Source organism: Sapajus apella, unplaced genomic scaffold (genome assembly GCF_009761245.1).
Source record: "Sapajus apella isolate SASKATOON/1434 unplaced genomic scaffold, GSC_monkey_1.0 scaffold29, whole genome shotgun sequence".
NCBI classification, from domain to species: Eukaryota; Metazoa; Chordata; class Mammalia; order Primates; family Cebidae; genus Sapajus; species Sapajus apella.
The window spans coordinates 14,958,195-14,979,837 of record NW_022436969.1 but is presented as its reverse complement, the minus strand read 5'-3'; the positions used below and the strand labels follow the sequence as shown (position 1 = coordinate 14,979,837).

General features: G+C 37.5%; 1 protein-coding gene across 4 annotated transcripts in view; it reads left to right on the top strand.

Annotated features, from left to right (window-relative positions):
• Positions 1 to 21,643, top strand: part of DLGAP1 (DLG associated protein 1) — a 979,377-nt gene that overhangs the window by 313,397 nt on the left and 644,337 nt on the right. For 3 of the 4 annotated variants that reach the window (XM_032293474.1, XM_032293470.1, XM_032293471.1), the window contains exon 3: positions 643 to 738. The gene's annotated coding sequence lies outside the window, so the exon portion shown is untranslated. The remainder of the gene's footprint in view (positions 1 to 642; positions 739 to 21,643) is intronic. The other variant, XM_032293472.1, reaches the window with a different exon arrangement.

Here is a 21,643-nt window from a genome sequence, read left to right as displayed (position 1 = left end):
CAAAGTGGTTTGCTGCACCCATCAACCCGTCATCTAGGCTTTAAACCCCACATACATTAAGTATTTGTCCTAATTAGGGATAGTGACTTGACTTAGGCACCAGTAAGTCCATAGTTGCACACTTGGGAATATTATGTCATGACTGGCATCCTCCTGTGATTTTTCTCCAGAGTGGAAAGAACCACTCTGGAAAAAAATGATACATTTTAGCCCTTTGTAAAGTCACAGCGGCTTAGTTGTACTGTTGATAAAACATTACAACAATGTTTTATTATAAAATAATGCTCAGGAAGTGAATATGAACTCATATGTATACTACGTCTTACAAAATTGGATTAGTGATGTTTGCGTTTTTTGCTTTTTAAAGAGAAAATAAACGATAGGAAATGTATATTGTAGAATATCAAGCCTATTTATTACAGCAACATTTTTTTCTGTGTGATTGATTTTATTTTCTGAAAAGCAGAAAAATATCAAGTGTGACTTCATGCAAGAACACGGCCATGTAGATTTTCTATGAAACTATTTTCTTGACAACATTGAATATAATGGCTGTCAGAGTAGTTCTTATGAGATCATTTTTAAGCATTTTTTTGTTTCAAGCTAGTTATTACATCTAATTATTGCATTGTTGTTTTTCAGAGCAGCTGAACATCAGGTACCCAGAGTGAAAAAAAGCCTACATTTGGATCTTTTCCTGCCTGGGAAGAAAGGAAAATGGACAATTGATAATCAAAGGTAAAATTGCCCCCTTTCCCCTTATGTTTATTGGAAGCACATCCTTAAATAATAGCTTGCTCTTCAGCTATCTTACATGAAACATTTTTTAATAGCATAGTATATGTGAACAAAAATATTCCTGGCATACACTTTCAGACATATTAACAGTCTGTTAAATTTAAAGCCTTTTTTAACTTCCTAGCTACTTGTACATACAGAATCTGGCCCAGATGTATTTTGTATATTTTATCTTCATTGTGGTTGTTAATCTGGAATGACATACGAGGTAAATGCCATTTTTATATATCTGTGGACCCAAATATTGTATATTAGGTTAAGCATGAAATTATGGAAGCAAATGGCAAACTATTAGCTTTTCTTAGCATATTGAACAAATTTGCATTTATCAGCACAGACAGGTTCAACATGATCTAAGTATGCTAAGAAAGGCAATGAAAGGCCAGGCGCAGTGGCACACACCTGTAATCCCAGCACTTTAGGAGGCCAAGGTGGGAGGATCACCTGAGGTCAGGAGTTTGAGACCAGCCTGGCCAACATGGTGAAACCCCCTCTCCACTAAAAATACAAAAATTAGCCGGGTATGGTGGCAGATGCCTGTAATTCCAGCTACTTGGGAGACTGAAGCAGGAGAATCACTTGAACCTGAAAGGCGGAGGTTGCAGTGAACCAAGATTGCACCACTGCACTCCAGCCTGACTGACAGAGAGAGATGCCATCTCAAAAAAAGAAAAAGAAAAGAAAGAAAGGCAATGAAGATACTTGAGTCCTTGCTATCATTTCAATTCCTTTCATTTCATTGCGTAGTTTTTGGAGGGGGAAAAAGAAAGGTCTTAACACATATAAATCCAATATACTACAGAGGTGGTGTCAGATCAGAAGGAGATTAATATTGCTGAATAATGAGCTATTGTCTTTGTTTGGATTACTTGCTTGAGACAATGACTTGGGTATGGCAATTTATTAGGGAGCTGATCCCAAAGATTAAGAGTTAGAAGCAGGAAAAGTGAATCAGGGAAGAAGCACAAGCCAAAATTATGGGTGGGTTAGCAAGTCCACCAGTGTGGGCAATGGGAACTTGGTTCCTCCCAAGAGGGGTACAGATGCCCACAGTTCTGTTAGAAAAATGTGCAGCAAGAGGTTTACTGACTAGCTTTTTCCCCTTGGTTTTGAATTCCCCCCAGGGGCATGAATTCCCTCACAATTCTGGGCTGTGCCAGCCATGCATGGGCAGAAAGATACTCAGTTGTAACTTGAGGTGTACCCTTTAGGCAGTGGTCCAGGGACCAGTTTCATGGAAGACAGTTTTTCCATGGACAGGGTGGGGAGGTGGGGAGATGGTTTTGGGGTGAAACTGTTCCAACTCAGATCATCAGGAATTAGATTCTCATAAGGAGCACGTACCTATATTCCACACATGGACAGTTCACAGTAGGGATTGTGCTCCTATGAGAATCTAATCCCGCCACTGACCTCACAAGAGGCTGAGCTCAGGCCATAATGCGCGCTGGCCCACTGCTCACTTCCTACTGTGTGGCCCAGTTCCTAACAGGCCATGAGCCAGTACTGGTTTAGGCCTGAGGGTTATGGATCCCTTCAAAGGCAAGGAGACTCCCCTGCGGCTGTGGCTGACATCCGAAGCGAACCCCTGGGACACAATGCAGGGTCCAGCCGCATCTGTTGCAGTTCCTTTTACTTTATTCTAATTCAGCATTTTTCTCCTAAATGAAATATCTCCAAGAAAAAAAACTTTTGTGTTTTAAAAACATTAAATAATTATACCCAAATAGAGTAGAATCTGAATGAGCTCTGATTCAAAACTAACTTCTTCATGAATGAATTGTCCATCTTCAGTAAATGGCATAGTGTCAGCTAAGTGAGAAATGCATCTGAGTCCACATGCATATTTGAGATGTTATATAATGTCTCAAAGTATGACCAACATTTTGGAATAGTCAGAGATAATATAATAACATTTAATTATAGCTGTATTAGTTACTTTATATTGTTTCATTTACAAGAAAGTGTCTGTGAAATACACAAAAATTTAATTATTTCCTTTCCTATTTGGAAACAACCCTGTTTGTTTGTGTGAAGTGGGTGACTGAAATTATATATATATATATATATATATATATATACGCATAATGTTAGATGAATGGTCAGCTGGCAAAAGAGATTTAGCACATTAAGTGAACCAGAGCTTCTTTGTTTTGTTTTGACATGAGGACATTAAACAGATTGAAAATAAAGTTGGATAAAGCCTGTGGTTGTGTTGTGACCTAGAAGATCATATGCTCAGAGGAGGAATATAATTGATGAACTCTCTAAGGAGCAGCTATTAAAAATAAAACAGACAACAACAAACATTTAAAGTGATGTGCATTCACATGCAGATTTCCTCATGGAAGGAAATGAAAGTGAAAGGGACAGGAAAAAGGGCAGCAGAGAATGGTAGTGCAGGGAAACCAGGAAAGTTGTGGCAGATGCAAAGCAGAAATACCGAAAAGAGCAGACAGAATTAAACTAGGGGTGAAGAGGATCCATGACATGGAGAGATATTTCTTACAACAAGCTATATCCTAAGCACAGAATGCAAACTGAGTGAAGGGCCCCAGTTCGTTTGAGTCTGGACATCCCCCTGAATCACCAAAGAAAAATTACTGTGTCTACTCACCTGAACAATGTAATTGCCCCTCATTAGTTTACCTCTCCCTGGTCTCCTTTGGCTCCAAGGTCTTCCAAAATCACAGCTCTGATCATGTCTGCTTTTTGCTCAGAAAATGTTCTCTGATTTACCAATTCATCATATCTAAATTTCTTAAGCAGCAATTTAAAGCCTGCCACTCTAACTAGTCAGACTTAACTTTTTTTAATTCTTTGACCTCACTTACGAGTGGTCTAGCGCATTGTGTAGAAACGTAAATTCTGTGATTTTTCTCAAGCCTTCCAAGTGATTTTAAGGCTTTGTGGTTTTCAAACACAGATTGGCCTAGAGCAAGCTTATGCAGGCACTTTATTTTGTTGTTGTTGTTCTGTTTTGTTTTAGGCTTTTAGCAGCCTGAGCTGTGGCCTTTAGTTTCTCTCTTGAGATAACTGGAAAAGAGAGACGAGGACGGGGCTTTACTTGCCCAGCCAGAAACAGAAGCTAAGAACGCATAACTGTATTCTCTCCCTTGGACACCCCTGTTCTAGAGTGAGGCCCAAGAGTGTACATTTCTGACATGTTCAAAGATGATGCTGATCTGTTGTTCCATGAGATCTTAACTTGGAGAACCACTCTGTAAACTAAATGATCCAAGCTGGCACTGCACTTTCTGCATTGCTGTTTGAGTCAAAGACTGATCACAATAAAAGTCTTCCTTGCCAACTTCACCATTGTGGGTAGGTGTGTTAGTTTAATAACAAGATCTGAGTCTTCTGGTCAGATACCATCTTAATATTATAAAATTCCCAACAGTAAGATTTTTGATGCATTTTTGTATGCTCTACTGTGTCATAGACTTTGGAAACCCATAAATATCTCTTGGTTGAATAAAGGGTGGATGGATGGATGGATGGATGGATGGATGGATGGATAGATGAATGGTTGAATGGAAGGAAGAATGGACGGACAGGTTTAGCAACCAAGATCTGGCTTCAGCAAGAAACTTAACTCCTTACAAAGAAACTACTCTGCCTTGTACCATAGAGAAAGATGGTTTTCCTTCATACAGAAACCTTATTATATAAGCCCATACTCAATACATAAGATATTTTATTAGGTGAAATAACACTATGTAGTTAAAACCCAAGCATCTGAGTATCAATAGTATTGTACTCTTTAATAAACACGGTCTCTCACAAAAGACTTTTTGCTATTTGATTGAGTACAACAGGAGAAATGTCATTTATATCAAGACAGATTGTACATTTTACTTTGTAAAAGAGCCACTGGTTGTGTGAAACTAGCAAATCACATCTATTTAATAAATTCCTTTGCAAATGTTTTTCCTTGAGTTTAAATTTTGCAGCTGCAGCATAATTTGAATGTTTATTCACATTTAGGACAATTGCGCTTTCTGGTTTTTTTGCTTTCTCGCATTCAAATGTGTTCGTGTGTCAATGTTGCACATTTTCTCTCTACATCTTTTATCTGCATACATCATCCCATGATTGGCTTGGTAAATTTTTCCTACTTTTCTTGCTAAAATAACTGTTCCTTCTGTCTGTTTTCTGCCTACTCTTTGATTTATTCCAGAAATTGGGCTCAATGCCTACTTTTAGAGCTCAGTGTGAAATTTATTTTGTATGTTTTAAACCAAGTTTCCACTTATTTTTTTTTGTTATGTATTCTGTAGTGGAGTCAACCTCAGAATGCACTCATGAAAAAGACTATAATTATATATTAGCATAAATAACAATAATAGATGATCATATGAATGCTTGAAAATTTATTTTTTTAATGTATTTCATAATTCACTTGTATAACAGAAAACTAGAATTTTCATTTTATGTTGTGGCTTGCCTAATAGTAAAGCTTAAATATTAATTAAAAATATAAATGTCCTAGCCCCAAATTTGTTATTACCTTGATGTATGTTCTTGGCTAGTCCATAGACTTCAGTTATCTCCATTATAAAAAGAAGAGTTTAGGATACATAACACCTGGGATTCATTCTAGTGCCTTATCTTGCAAGTTCAAGGTACAGATCATATGAAATCCCACCTAAAATCCGACACAAAAGAATGAGTGAGTCAGTCAGTCAACTAAGGGCACATACTTGAAAGGAGAGTTGAAGAGGCAGGATTTGGGATTCAGAAAGATTTGAGTTCAAAACTCAGCTCTTTCATTTATTAACCGTGTGAACTTGGAGAATGGACCGAACCACTCTACATACTTTAGTATCTTCATCTGTAAAATGGGGGCAGTTTTATTATCTGAAAGGTAACTTTAGAGACCAGAGATAGTGTATACAAAAATCTAGCATCCGTTAGGAGCTGAACATATATAGCTCTAAAGACCTGTATAGGCTAGAAGCTGACCAGAATCCCACCATGGTTTTGGAGGTTAATGGAGATTACTGTATACTCTTCACTGTCAATACAATTCTACAAGAGTAAGAAACTTTTATTTAGGACTCTAAAAAATGAACACACTTTAGAAAATGTATCCATAATTTAGTCACCTGTGGCTTAAAAGGCTAGTGAAAAAATTCAGCATCTTTTTTATCTGCACAAGATATCTCTGGTTCTATACATTGCTAATGGTTACACGTGTCAAGCCAGGCCTTTTTCATCAAGAGTGATTCCTCAGAGTCAAGCATGAAGTTTGCAAATTACATTCTGTTTTCTGCCTTGTAATCTAGCCATAGCTTGGGGAGAAACTAGAATATTCTTCAAGGTGAAAGTTTAACCTGAATAAATGTTCATACAGTCTCATTTTTTAACTGAATTCAGAATGACCAAAATTACTCATTTTTTTCTTTCTCAATCTCCAAAAAATTATTTTCATAACCCATTTGCCAGACAGATGCAGCTTTATACCCAGAGGAAAAAGAAATCAAATTTTTGGTCAATAGAAGATTCATTTACTACAAAATTCATGCAAATATTGAGTATTTTTCTGTTCTTTTTTGTGTGTTTTTGAGTTTCAGTTGTCATTTTGCTAATTGGTTGACCCATACTCAATATATAAGATATTTTATTAGGTGAAATAACACTACATAGTTAATATTGGTTAACCCCATTACTTGTCAGCAGAAATTCAAAGCTGCCTACTTCACGGGAGTAGATCAATAAAGTTTTGTTGGAATATTTCATCAACCTTTTCACAGAATTTAATCCTGTTGGCTATTTTTCTATTTTAATATTCTATAAATCCTCTCAAGTTAATGTGTTCCTGAGCTAAATCTTACTATTTCACCATTCTATACTTTTCATGTCAGAAATAATTTAGAAACTAAAAACAGCTATTGCTATTTGATACCTTGATTTTTTCAATTTGTAAGATACAAAATCTAATTGTAGAATACTGTGTTTATTTGTCATGTCTTAGAGTCCTGTCACTATCAGGATGATAATCATTCTGATGAGGCTGTCTCAAGCCTTATGAGATAGAAACAGATACGGATATGTAAATATATAGACATACGGTGAGGTTGGTGATAGTATTAATTGGGCAACCAAGACGTTAAACATAGAAAAGTTAAAGGCAACTATTACTGATATGGGCATTTTTAATAAAATGACCAATTAAGTACTCTCCGAAAGAAACATAAATGTTATTTTTAGATGATGGAATAATTTATTTGTAAAATAAGAGAATAATGGTATAGAGTTTATTACAAATCACATATTTGAGTGTTTGCTTATACTGTAAGAATGTTCAAGGACAACATTTGACTATGCAGTAAAAAGATGCAACTTGAGAATTATAAGAAAAAGAAAAAAGGCATATTGGCTGGGTTTATTATCTTTCTATCATGTGCTGCTTTATTATCTCATCATGTGCTAGAAATTTTCACCTAAAATTTTTTACCTATCTTATTTATTTAAAGGCTAAGATTAGAGAAACAACGATACCATGTTAAAAAAATAAAAATAAACATTAGCAAAATTGCATAGCAGGGGAGGTGGAGCAAGGTGGATGAATAGAAGCCTCCACTGCCATCCTCTCTGCAGGATCACCACATTAAGCAACTATCTGCACAAAAAACCCACGTTTATATGAACTAAAAATCGGGTGAGTGATCACAGTACCTGGTGTTAATTTCATATCACTAAAAGAGGCACTGAAGAGGGTAGGAAAAACAGTGTTGAATTGCCTACAGCACCCCTTCCCTGTCTCCAGCGAGGGCCCTGTGGCTCAGAGAGGAAATCTGTGTACCTGGGGGAAGGAGAGCACCGTGATTGTGGGACTTTGCATTGGAACTCAGTGCTGCCCTATCACAGTGGAAAGCAATGTGGGGCAGAACTTAGCTAGTACTCACTTCGGCAGCACTTAGACTAGCCCTAGCCAGAGGGGAATTGAGTGTCACAGCAATCAGAACCCTAATTCTGGCAAGCCTCACCACTGTGGGCTAAAGTGCTCTGAGCTTCTAAATAAACTTAAATGGTAGTTAAGTCCACAAGGACTGCAATTCCTGGGCAAGTCCTGGTGCTGTGCTGGACTCGGAGCCAGTAGGCCTGGGGTGCTCACGATCTAGTAGGACACAACCTGATGCAGCTAAGAAAGTGCTTATGCCACTCCTCCCCCAGCACCAGGCAACAGAATTTGCACTCTGCGAGAGACTCCTTCCCTCTGCTTGAGGAGAGGAGAGGGAAGAGTAAAGAGGACTTCGTCTTGCCTCTTAGATACCAGCACAGTCACAGTAGGCTAGGACAGATAGAGTCCTGAGGACTTAGCTACTGCATGATATTTCTAGTTAAAACTTGGGCCAGAAAGGAAAGCACTGCCTTGAAGGGAAGGACCCAGTCCTCGCCGGAGTCATCACTTGATGAGTAAAGAGCCTCTGGACCCTGAATATTCAACAGTAGCAGCCAAGCAGCACTTGCCATGGGCGTTGGTTATGACTCAGCCATGCTGGATGCAGATTACCTTGTTTGCAGATTATATGATTTTATATGTGGGAAAGCCTAAAGACTCCACCAAAAAACTATTACAACGATAAATTCAGTAAAGTTGCAGGTTACAAAATCAACATACAAAAATCAGTAGCATTTCTATATGCCAACAGCAAACAATTTGAAAAAGAAATCAGAAAAGTTATCCCTGTTACATATAAAAGTAAACAGCTGGGAAATAACCAAAGAATTTTAGATCTCTATGATGAAACTTATAAAACATTGATGAAAGAAAAGAGGATACAAAACAATGGACAAATATTCCATGTTCATGAGATAAAAGGATCAACATTATTAAAATGTTCATACTACAAAAAGCAATCTACAGACTCAAGGCAACCTTTATCAAAATACCAAAGATTTTATTTACAGAAGTAGAAGAAACAATTCTATAATTTATGTGAAATCACAAAAGACCCAGAATAGCCAAATCTATCCTGAGCAAAAAGAACAAAATTGGAGGAATCACATTACCTGACTTCAAATTATACGACAAAGCTACAGTAACCAAAACAGCATGGTACTGGCATAAAAACAGACATGTAGACCAATGGAACAGAGTGAAGAACCCAGAAACAAATCCACTCATTTACAATGAATTCATTTTCAACAAATGTACCAAGAACATATATTGGAGAAAGGACAGTCTCTTCAATAAACGGTGCTGGGAAAACTAGATATCCATATGCAGAAGAATAAAACAAGACCCCTGTCTCTTGGTATATACAAAAATCAAATCAGGATTAATAAAAACTGAAATCTAAGAACTCAAACTAGAAAAGCTACTGGGAAAAGCTTGGGGAGACTCTCCAGAACATTGGGCTGGGCAAATGTTTCTTGCATAATATGCCATAAATACAGGTAACCAAAACAAAAATGAAAAATAGGATCACATCAAGTTAAAAAGCTTCTGTACAGCAAAGGAAACAATCAACAAAGTGAAGAAACAACCCACGGAATGGGAGAAAATATTTGCAAACCATCCATTGGACAAGGAATTAATAACGAGAATATATAAGGAGCTCAAGCAAATAGGAAAATATGTAATCATTCAATCTAAAAATAGGAAAATATATAATAATTCAATTTAAAAATATAAAAAATGTCTGAATAGACATTTCTTAAGACATACAAATGCCAAACAGGTATATGAAAAGGTGCTCGCCATCGTTGATCATTACAGAAATGCAAATCAAAGCTATAATGAGATATCATCTTACCCTAGTTAAAACTGCTTTTATCCAAAATATAGATAGTAACAAATGCTAGTGAGAATGTGAGGAAAAGGGAAACCACTGTTGGAGGGAATGTACATTAATAGAACCACTATGGAGAACAGTTTGGTGGTTCTTGAAAAAACTAAAAATAGAGCTATCATATAGTCCAACAATCTCACTGCTAGGTGTATATCCAAGAGAAAAGAAATCAGTATAATTGAAGAGATGTCTGCACTCTCATGTTTTCTGCAGCACGACTCACATTAACTAAGATTTGGAATCTACTTAATTGATCGTAAACAGACAAATGGATAAAGAAAATATGGTATGTATACATAATGAAATACTATTCAGCCATAAAAAAGAATCAGATTCTATCATTTGCAACAACATGGACAGAACTGGAAGTCATTTTGTTAAGTGAAATAAGCCAAGCACAGAAAGGCAAACTTCACATATTCTCACTTATTTATGAGATCTAAAGATTAAAACAACGGAACTAATGGAGATAAAGAGTAGAACAATGCTTACCACTGGCTGGATAGTAGGGAGTGGAGGATGAGGGATAGTTAATGGGCTCAAAAATATAGTTAGATCAAATGAATAACAATATCAAGCTAGACTTAGGAGAAAATGATTCAAGCCAAAAATGAGAAATTTAAGCAATTACTAAATGTTTACATAGCAAAGGCACAGCAAGAATTACATAGTTTGAATTACTGCCTTAAATTAATTCCCATTCCTAACTCAGACCTGACTTTTTGAGCATGTTTAGGGCCTATGCATTAAATAGGAGGGCATCTGCTAGTACTTCATGGTCACATCAAACCCTTTATTTCCAAAACCAAACACAAAAACACCCCCTTTCATCTGTTCCTCCCTCTTCTGCTGTTTGCCGTCTCAGTCTATGGCACCTCTACCCACCTACCCAATTGCATGTTAGAAACCTGGGAGTCATCTATGAAATCTCCTTCACCCCTTACCTTTGATAAATTTGAATACATTTCTCGAATGAAGTAACACATTGACCATAATATTTTAACTCCCAATTTGTCATGTGGTTACAGTCAGAGAGGGTTTGGAGATCAAACACTATACTCTGCTGATAGTTTCTAATGTGTTTTCATTTCTGGCCACACTGTTCAAATTTCTATGTAAGATTTTGTGGGGCTTTTTGCATTTTGTTGGTGGTGGTTTTGATGTTGAGCCAGAATACATTCTTGGAAGATCCACTGTAGAACAGCTGACATGCTTTGCCTCTCCAGGAAGGCATTGTGTGTGTTGACAAATACAGCGTGTTGGTGCACACGCTCTCGGCAGTATTGTCCTCTTTAATTATGTCCCCTGGGAAAAAAAAATCATTTCCTGGCAAGGCAGCTTTCCTCATAAAAGACTTCCTGGGTCTTCAGTAATAAGAAATTCAAATATTTCAACCTAATATGTATTGTGGGGTTTAACTGGGCATTTTAATCTCCTTTGGGAATCATGCTCCAAATGTTACGCGTGAGAAAATATTTCATGAGAGACTCAAAGAAGGTTTCTGACATTTTGATCCATTTTTATTTCAGAAAAATTACTGGTAAATAACATGTATTGGCATTAAAAGCTTGAATAAATTATCTCTGTCTTGACTTTGAAATTACTCCTTTTTTCCTGATATTTTTATTATCATTACTTTCACTCAAATTTATTTCCAAGTATGGAAAACGCTGCCTAGTTTGAATATAGGGGAAGGTGCAGGTGAACTGGAGACCTAAAGTCCAACAGGATATTGAGTAAGATTAACCCAGGCCCCCACAACCTCGCACCCTAGGGAGGCAGTTAATAAAAAAAGAAAAGGATGATAGCTTGAACTCCAGAGAAGGCCGTTATTTAGGGGCAGGAGATGAAGGAATTAGCTGGGGAGAATCCCAAGAGAGACAGGAGAACAGAAATGTTTCTTGGCATGAAGGCTAAAAGTATTAATAAAGTTTTAGGATTCAGACTAAGAAATTTAATTAACATGGTAATGTCATAATTTAAATTTAGAAATTCCTATTTTTTGAATATGGCATCTATTTTATAAATTTGCATAATTATACATGTGAAATTATAACTTCAATCATCCCATCTTACTACCTGACATCTCCTTTTTTTTAGGACCACTATTATCTCAATGTCACAGTCTTTGGGTCATCCTCGATTCATTCATTCCCCTCCACTTGTCCAGCCCCTCGCTAGGTCTTGGTTGATTTCCCCCCAGTCCTTTTAAATCCCCGCCTTCCTAACTTCCTCTCGGTCAGCCACCATCCTCGTGCGGAACCTCACTGTTTGTGCCTCACACTGACTTCACTCCAAAATCCCATTTTGCAAGCCATCTTTATATTTTGCAAGCCCAAAATACTGTTTCTGACATGTTTTTATAGTGTTTGTTGAGTCCTTCCATACCAGACACTATGCTAAGTGTGCTAGGTCATTCAATTCCTATAGCCATTTTTACATTTTGCAAATGAGAAAATTGATCTCTAGAGACTCTGAATAACTCACCCAAGCAACTAGGTAGAAAAGTCTGTCTAACTCCAAAACCTGAGCCTTAGCCAATGTTGTGTAATACCTCCTGTGGCCATGTGTAAAAGAGACGATGGTGGCCAGATTCCAGGAGATAAAGCTGGGTAAATTAGGATCAGGTTATTAAAAATTCCATTAATTTCACCTAGTGGAGAAAAGTTTATTCAAGGCTTTTAAGCAGGGACTGGAGAAACAGGCGCATCATCAGATTTTATTAATAATTCTGATAGGCAAATGGTGGGTGGATTTGAATCTGTGGCAACCCTTGTACCTCTGGTGCTGGGGCAGTGAATCTTTAGCACTCATGAGCCCTGTTGGAAGCCCTTGACTTGGCATGCGCTGTCCTGTCTTCATGGCATGATCTTACTGAATCTCTCTGCCTCCCAAACCTCCTTCAAGGCATTTCTCTACTGTCATCTTCCTGTGGGAGGCTGAGTCTGTCCTCCACACTCAAGCCTCTACCCAAAGCACTTGGGGTGTTGCAAGCCTGTCATGTTACAGACCATTGTGCAGTGATTCTCACAAAATGTTGCTGAAACCTCTCTATCCCCCTTTCTAAGATGAAAAAGTAAGGCTCACAGAGTTGATGTGACTTGGCTCTCTAGATTGTATCTGAAGTATCCTTGCATTACCAATGCTGGTACCTTGCAAATGCTCAATAAATGTGTAACAAGTACATTTAGTTACCTTTACCTGTTAGTATGTTTTATTTTATTAAAACTCCTGGATAACAGGAATTATGCTTTTGAAGTTCTCATAATACCCAGCAACACGTATGGCACACAGCAAATGAAATTACTTGATTCCTTTAACAGGTTTTCATTTTCTGTTATTTTCCTCTTTTCATTTTGAATACAAAATACTTTAGAGTAGAATTTTAAGTGGTTACTCTTTTGCCAGAAATCAGCAGGACACCAGGCTCTCTTGAAAGACCATTTCTTCTGTAGGATTATATGATGTTTATATGTTAGGTGACTATTGTACCTGGCAGAATGAAAGTAGAGGTGGAAATAGGGTTGTCAACTTTTATTCTCACAATACATATGGTATAGGTATTATTTTCTCCCCATTTTACCAATGGCCAGGAAAGATACAGAAAGGTTAAGTAATTTCCCTAGGGTCACACAGCTAGTAAGTGGCAGAGCTATAATTTGAAGCCAGGCACCATAGCTTAGAGTTTATGTTCATTCACTCAATTAATAAGTGTTTTATGCCCTAATATAGATCAATCGTGATTTTAGGCTGTAATGGATGATCAGTGAATGTGTGCTTAGTGATTATACAATATGAGTGCTTAGGGTCCTCACTGAATAATAACATAAAAGTAGATATATGGCATAGTATGGTTGAGTCATTGCAGTGAAAAGAATGAATTGTCTAAAGCATCCATTTTTAGTTTGCAGATTTTACATGCTGTACCAATTCATCCTCAATTAAAAGAAAGCAATTGCAAAGTGACTAGGAAATAGTCAATTATTGTTTGAGCTGCCAAGCTTCAAGAATTAGCATTCTAGAATTTGCAAAAAAAATGTTAAGCCAGGGAAAAAAAAACTCATAAAACACCATTTCAACTGCTTTTGAAATTCTGCCAGATATTAGTAATTGTATTATAATTTAAATTTTGGCATCTTAGAATTTTAGAGTTGGCTGGGAACTTTGGAATCATCTGTGCCAGCGTATGTACCTCATGCCAGAAGCATTCATACAACATTTTTAAAATGAGATCTTTGACAATGTTCTTTTAACATTTGCATAGTCAATAGAAACAGTTATAGATTTCTTTACATTATCACTTAACTTTGTGCCTATGGCTAGTAAAATATGAGAACCTCTAGCTAATCCAATCCAGCAGAGCTTCTTGTCACCCTTTCCTGGCTCTTTCTCATGCCCACATTTGAAAAATCGGCTCAATATTTTGGAGTGATTCTTTTAGATATTATTTTGCATTGCCCCCTAGTCCTCTAAAGCAGGAGTCAACAGACCTCATCTTGTGGATCAAATCTGGCCCATCTCCTGTTACTATAAATAAAGTTTTATTGAGATACAGCCACACATGTTCTTTTATGTATTGTCTGTGTCTTCTTTTGTTCTAGAAAAGCCAAGTAGTGTACTGGCAACGGAGGAAGTATGGTCCTTAGAGCCTGAAACATTACTCTCTGGCACTTTGAGAAAAAGCCTTCTAAGATGTGATTTAAAGTATTGCAGTTCTTCATATGTTTTACTTTTAAATATCACAATTTCTTATTCCATTTGTCATGTGTAATAAAATGATTGTGATAGCCTGAATGATATGAACCCACACATGGTTTGACTTCACACACACACACACACACACACACACACACACACACTTTCCTGAAGCACATAAACTAGAGACTATAATGGTCTTTGTTTCTTTCTGTGAAAGTCTGAATGTCTGCAGTTATCTTAGGTTATAAATAGTTTGCATAATCTATATCTGAAAAAGAGACACAGTAATGCTGTTTGTGATCATAAAAGACATTGTTTATCAGTATTACATGTGTTTATGACTCTGGTTTTTTAAATACAATTATATACAAATAGTCCCTTGTTTGGTAAATCCTTGTCATGTTTTCCTGTAATTCCTCTGCTGGCCACATCCCCACCAATCAGGATGGATGATTTTCTTACAGTTTTTGCAACAGGCCAACTTCTTGCTACTCCTACCCAGACATTCTCTGGTTGTTTTCCTGTCTCCTCTGTCCTCCTTTAAAAGATCTTTGCTAAAAGGTCACCTTCTCAGAATAGCCTTTCTGATCTGTAATGGCTGCCATGACACTTCCTCTGTGACGTCCCTGACCTGAGTAGCAATGTGCTGCTCTCTCACAGTTGGTGTTCATGTTCTGTGTGTGTGTTTGCAGGGGGAGGTTGTGGGTCTGCCCCGTCTACTGGAATGTAAACTTCACAAGGGCAAGGGCTGAATCTGTCTTCCTCACCACTGTTTTCCTAGTTTCTAATATTGTAAAGTATTTAGAAAACAGAAAGTGGCACATAAATGACAACCGACTCAATAAATAAATATAAAATAAACGAATGTCCTGAACTTATAAGTGTTGAAGTGGTGAGAGATTCTAATCATATCCAAATATCACTGGGATCTTCACTCAGTTTTGCTAATGTCACTTCACATTCACTTACTAATCAATCCATCACTTACTGTTAAGTAATCACTATTCCAGGTACTATCTGTGTTAATGTGTTTCTTTCTTCACTTGAGGTAATATGGGTATATTTGTATCATCAGTGCCTCTGGAATTTACTCATTTTGAAATTTGGGAAATGGGAGATAGTTACCTATCTACATAAATGAGAAAGTTTTGTTAGAGTACATGGAACTTTTACTCTAGAACAAGAACAGCTTGAAAAACCAACACGAAAGGAAAATATTTGATGTTCTTATAATAAAACATGTAATAATGTTCTAACAATGGAACAGACTGTGATCATTTAAATTACAATGTTCTAGAAGGTTTGGACATGGCGAAGAGGTGGTCAAATGAGTACCACATTAAGCTTTTCTAAGAAAAAATGATGCTTCTGTTTAGGGTGGTCCCAGACAATGCCCAGAATGTCCTATTTAGATATGTCATCAATAGTTAAGAACAATAGTACTGATTATGTTACATTCATGTGAAATCTAATTATTTATCTGGTGACCAAAACACTTTGAAACATAGTTTTGTAGGTTCCTATTATTCCTTCAGATCACTATTTTAGCAAAAGGAAATTCTTTGCTTAAGGAATCAGAGTCCATTCATGGCAGAGCTGTAGACAGAATCCCATTGTCTTAAGGCTTTTAAGTAAGCCAGTATCAACTTGGCGTTGGGAGGTTGCTCAGTAGAGCGGAATAGTCAGAGGGGATTTAAAACAGTCCGCAGTTTCCCATTTATCTTTTCTTGCCTTCCAGTAACCCAAAGCCTCAGGGAAAGTGGCCATGTTGCTTATAGTCTTGGAAAACCACATGTCTACAAGAAAGCAGACTGGCCTGTGGGGATGATGAACCAGTGCTTCTGAAAAGTTTCATTCTGTGACGCACCATGATTTCCCACCCTCTTCTTCATGGTGAAGGAAAGATGGAGGAGCTGCCCAATGTGGCCTGATATGATTTTTAATGAAAAGACAATGCTGAGATATTCCATTACCATAGTGTAGTCCTGATAGCTATATGCTTGTTCAACCTATTATATATGTGTGTAATACTTGAATTTAGATTGGATATTGGAAGCTTCTTATGGGTTTCTTTTAAACATACAGAATCTTTAAAGGTTCTTTCTGTCTTCATTGTCAAATATCATTATGTTAGTTTTTCTTTCTGTGGTACTTATCAAAAGGATTCCTTTATTTTCTTGTGCTTCATGCAAGGAGCACTGATTTAGCTGTCACATTTCGGTAGCCACTCTATTATGATTTTATTAATTAGGTGTAAATAACACAATTGTACTTACAGATTACCTTTGACTGCAAATGCCTCATACCTCTCCCTTTCTTACCAAACCAAAAAAGTTCTGTCTACCCTATAGGCTCTGTAATTGGTATGAATTTAGCCTTAACTTATTCTCGAATACTGAACACAACCTTTAGAAGGAAAATTTCCAGGCATTTCAGGAAATCTATAAGTTTAAAAAAATTGGCAGTGTTAACCAACATACAGTGATTCAGTAAAGGTCTACGGAAAGTCGGGAGATCTCACGTTGCCTTCTGTCATTGACTCTGATCTTGGGCACGTATTTTTCTCTGCATTGGTAAATGTGGCCCAGCCTTGGATGTTCTGGGTATTAACTTGCATATTTGCTGATAGCATCTTCCTTTGTCCTGCTTCTCCAGGCCAGTATTGCTTTTTAAAGAACTGTGTATCTTTGTTGGAACTTAGCATGTGGAGGTGTTTCCATGGTTCATGCCTCCCTGTGTACTGGGGCTTTCTTTTCCGCTCATTTGAATAACATAGAAGAGTGTAAAGCATTTAGAAAACAGTGGTACCTAAGTGACAAGTAGTATAATCACATTTTCACATGTGAAATCAGCAGTTTCAGGAGATACATACAGTCTTAGAGAAGGATTGGTATCAGAGAGGGATTGGTACCAAGCATGCCCTTGAATACTAAAATCCACAGATGCTCAAGTCTCCTATATACAATGATGAAATATCACCTATTCACATCCTCCTGTATCCTTTAAATCATCTCTAGATTACTGATAGTACATAGTACAATGTAAATCTTATGTAAATCGTTATTATACTGTATTGTTTAGAGAATAATGATAAGAAAAAAGGTCTATATATGGTCAGTACAGACGCAATTTTTTTCTGAATGTTTTTAATTAGTAATTGATGGTATCCACGGATGTTGAACCCACAGATATGAAGAGCCAACCATGATTGTCTCTAGGGACATAGAATGCTGTTGCTGAACTTAGTGCTGTTATTGAGGGGAAATATTGTATAGCTAACAAAGGAAGAAACATCCCATTAAAAACAAGATTTATGTCAAACTCAAAATGCATTTTGAAAAAGCTCATTCTTACTGTGGACTCTTGTAGTCAGTGATTTCTTTGGACACATGAACCTATTGCATAATCTTGAACCATGTAAAATGAATTTTTTTACATGTGTTTCTTTTCACAGTGATTGGATAATTTAATTGAATAAGCCAAGAAATTACACATGAAAGCTTAGTACAGCTCGTGGCATCCCTGGGATAAATATTTTTAAATTTCCTGTGTTTCAGACCATATTTTCTGAGGTCTTAACTTACTATTACATTAGAAGATAAATTAGCAATAAAGCAGTATTTTAGCATGTTTTTCTATTTGTAGCAAATATGTAATTCTTACAATTATGTTCAGTTATGTCTTGCAGATAATATATTTTATTCTGAAAAATCATTATCAAGGCAATTGCTAGGGAATACAGTAGTGAAGTAGCCCCAATTTTGCTTTTTAAAATCAATTGACATTTTTTTTGTTTCATCAATGGATCAACTAAATAAATGCTCCCAAATGTATTCTTCTGAATTTGAAATCTTCCTTTTACCTCCTTTTCCTCTTTCTTTTCTCTCCTTCTCCCTTTTCCATATTACACTTTTGTACCCCTTAATTTTGCAGAAAAATGACTACTGATTACAAAAATTGCAAGTAGGCAATACCCTGATAGGCCAGAAAGAAGAGGTTAAATCATGTTTTTTCCCCTTTTGGAAAAATATTTATCCTTTTGAAAGTGTATTATTGACTGCTAATCTATTTTCTCAGCTAGCCAGTACAGTGCCCTGCTTTGAGAAGATTGTGAAGGGAGGGGTGCTGGTTTTTGAATAATTTCAAATCATGCATAGTAGCTCCTAGTGATGTTCAGAACTGCCACCTTGCTTACAGGTTCAACCCTGGCAGCTGCTTCCAGTTCCTCTTCTGAAATGATATAATTATCCCTGGAAATTTTCAACTGGTTTTACAGTGTCATAAGCCAAATAATTAGGGATACAAAATATGATTATGCTAATCTGATTTTAAGGTAGAACTGAAAGGCTACTGCTATAAATGAAGTAAAGGAAATTCATCTTCTGGAGATACTGTCATACCACCTTTTGCTGTTTCCTGTAGGATGTTCTCATTTCCCTTGAGGGAGAAAGGTTTCATTAATCTGGGACAGCTGTCTGAAGAGGTTTTATCGTTTTTAGAAGTCGCCTTTGAAAAGTGTCTTTGATATCTATATTTTTGGGTTCTGTGATTTAAAAATAAAAAATCTTGCAGCACCGTATGTAACCACTGTAGAGTACTGAGGTTGCCGCCATGAGGTTGCACAACAGACTCGTCGTGGGTCAGGGGAAAAGCCACTTTATGATGTTAGGCACCTATAAATTTCTAAAGGAGTCTTCCAAGAAGGAAAGCATTCCCAATTTTTTAGAACTATAAATGCATGGCTAATATATCTACCTATATACAAATGTTTATATATTTACACTATATGTGTGTATGTGTGACACATGCGCACATGGATGCATACTCCATTTGTACAGCTATATAAAGCAAATAGGTATCGAGATGTTTACAAATGTGTTGTCCAAGTATTTTAAACTGTGCATTTGTGCACGGTATTTAACAGGTTAATTCTGGACTAGATGGCAAACAAGCTTTGTATTTTACTGAGAGATGTGCTCTTAGAAGTTGTCCCTTTGTAATTTTGAGCGAATGAGTTGGTGCACTGCTGAGTTCACTATTGCTATCTCTGCACTTAAGGGCAATACAAAATTAGCTCTGAGACAAAGTGTTTAATAATGGTAGAGAGGTCTGCTATATCCATTTTTTCAGTAGCTTTTTTTTTTTATCTTCTAATGTGATCCCCCTTCTCCTACCCATGAGAGGACTCACTTACAGAAAGCTACAGCTATATCCCTGCTCTGTGCAGGCTGCCTCGGCCAGGTGCTTCAAATTGCAAGCTTCCATCTATGAACCCGAGTCCAGCTGCACTGGGATTGATTCCTGCCTCACAGGAAAGTAAAGAGGAAGCCTGAACTAGGTCAGAAAACTGCCTTGCTCATCAAGTCTCACCCACTGTGGCTTGTGCCCTCAGTTTTTTGTTTGCTGATGCCTCAACCCTTGGTCTCTGTGATTCCTAGATCCTGTGGCTTCAGTCCCTCTGGCCCTGGAAATGTTTGTAGGATCCACCTGTGAGCCCAGCTCCATGCTCTAATTTTAGGACAAATTTTTGGCCTGAGACCAAGACATAAAGAACAATAAATCCCTGGCCAAGAAACAGATCTAGTTTCACTGCTTTGTCAACTTCAGTGTAGTTTCTTCAACATCTGTTACTCATCCCTGTGATTAGAGTTTGTGCCCTGTGTCCTATACACACCTTTCCTGGATTCATTTTCTTTTAAGAGTACAGCTTAGCCTTCCTGGGGTTACCACACATCCCTGGCCCCCTCTCATGTAGACCTGCCTCTTGAGTCTCCAGTATTCCACCCCTGTATCTACACAGATAGACCCTGGGTCTGGGGCTTTTTGCTAATATTGCTTGAGTCTGCAATCTCCAGCAACACAATGTAAGACCAGTCAGTTGTCCCTGATAACTGGAATGCCTCTCTCCTTTGTCTGGTGAATTGCTCTGCATCTGTTATGACTCAGCTCAGGCATCCATTCTCCGGGAAGCCTTCTGTGGCCTCCTCCTATAGCCCCCGACTTCCTACTGCTAGGCTGGGCTGGAGGCCCTTTCGTGGTGCTCTCATAATGGCCTCTGCATATTTCAAACATACGCACTGCTGTGTATTGTGATTGTTCATTTACATATCCATCACCCATAAGCACCCCCCTTCACTAGTCTATGTGCCTGCCAGTGCCTGGCATAATCCCTGGTACTGTGCTTTTCAATGTTTCGATGCACTCTGTCGAAAATAAGTGACGCTTTGCCTTGCTTTTATATACTGATATCCAAGCTTTATCCAACTCTTATCACTGGCCTTTGCTGGCCATTGTCATATGACATTTGCCCACCAACCTGGACCCCATGCTTACTTGCCATGCTGAAGGCCCTGATTCCAGTGTACCGTGTCTTGCCCATTAACTCTGGCTAATGGTGGATGGTCCCCAAGAAGGTCCGTAAAAGTTTCTACTGCTGGTAACAATGGCTGAAATCCTGGGACACATGCATGGCCTTTCTCTGTTTCAGGCTGGGAAATCAAGATCACAGATCAAGGTAATGTGATTCTCATGAGCTCTGAACCCTGGAGAGAAAACACCAAGCACATAAACCTTCCTGCTTAATAGGAAAATAAAAAGTATTAAATGGGCCAATACTTTTATTCCTCCTTAATAGGAAAATACAAAGTATTGAATGAATCATCGTGAACACTTTCAATGGTGATTAATGAGACAGCAAAATATTTTGTGGTAAAGGATTTCTGAAAACAAGGCCATTGCTTCGAATTGAGCTGATGGTGTCAGTGGAGACCCAAGCTCTGCTTGAGGCCAAAGCTGTTCGGTATCTTATGAGCCAGAGGCCCTGACATCTCATTATGTTTCTAGATTCTGAGACCAAAATGCTGAGATCTTTCTTTCCTCAACCACACCAAAATTTGATATTCTAAGCTATTTATAGTTGGTAAGAGATAGAATGACTTTTAGAGACATGAGGATTATTCAAACATTTTTTTCCCAATAATATTACATTCTGGTAGTATTCGTTTTGGATGTGTAGGTTTGGAAAAATTCCAGCTCCGTCCTCCTAGGGTCCTGGATGAGTTTGAGAATGAAATTAACATAACGTAGGTTCATAGGAGAAAGCATATTACAAGGTTTTTTTGCCACGGGAGCTCTCAAGAAGAAATGAAGATCCCAAGAAGCAGTGTCAGATACTCACATGCCAAACTATACAAAGAGCAGTCAGTTGTGAAGAAAACAACTAAATTATGTGGGGAAGCTTAATGAATAGAGTTAGTTTAGCGATATCTGTTCAGAATTCTCTTGGGATTGACTTTCCATCTTTGATGATAAGAATATTGCTTTCCTCTAGGAGTGCATATTTAACA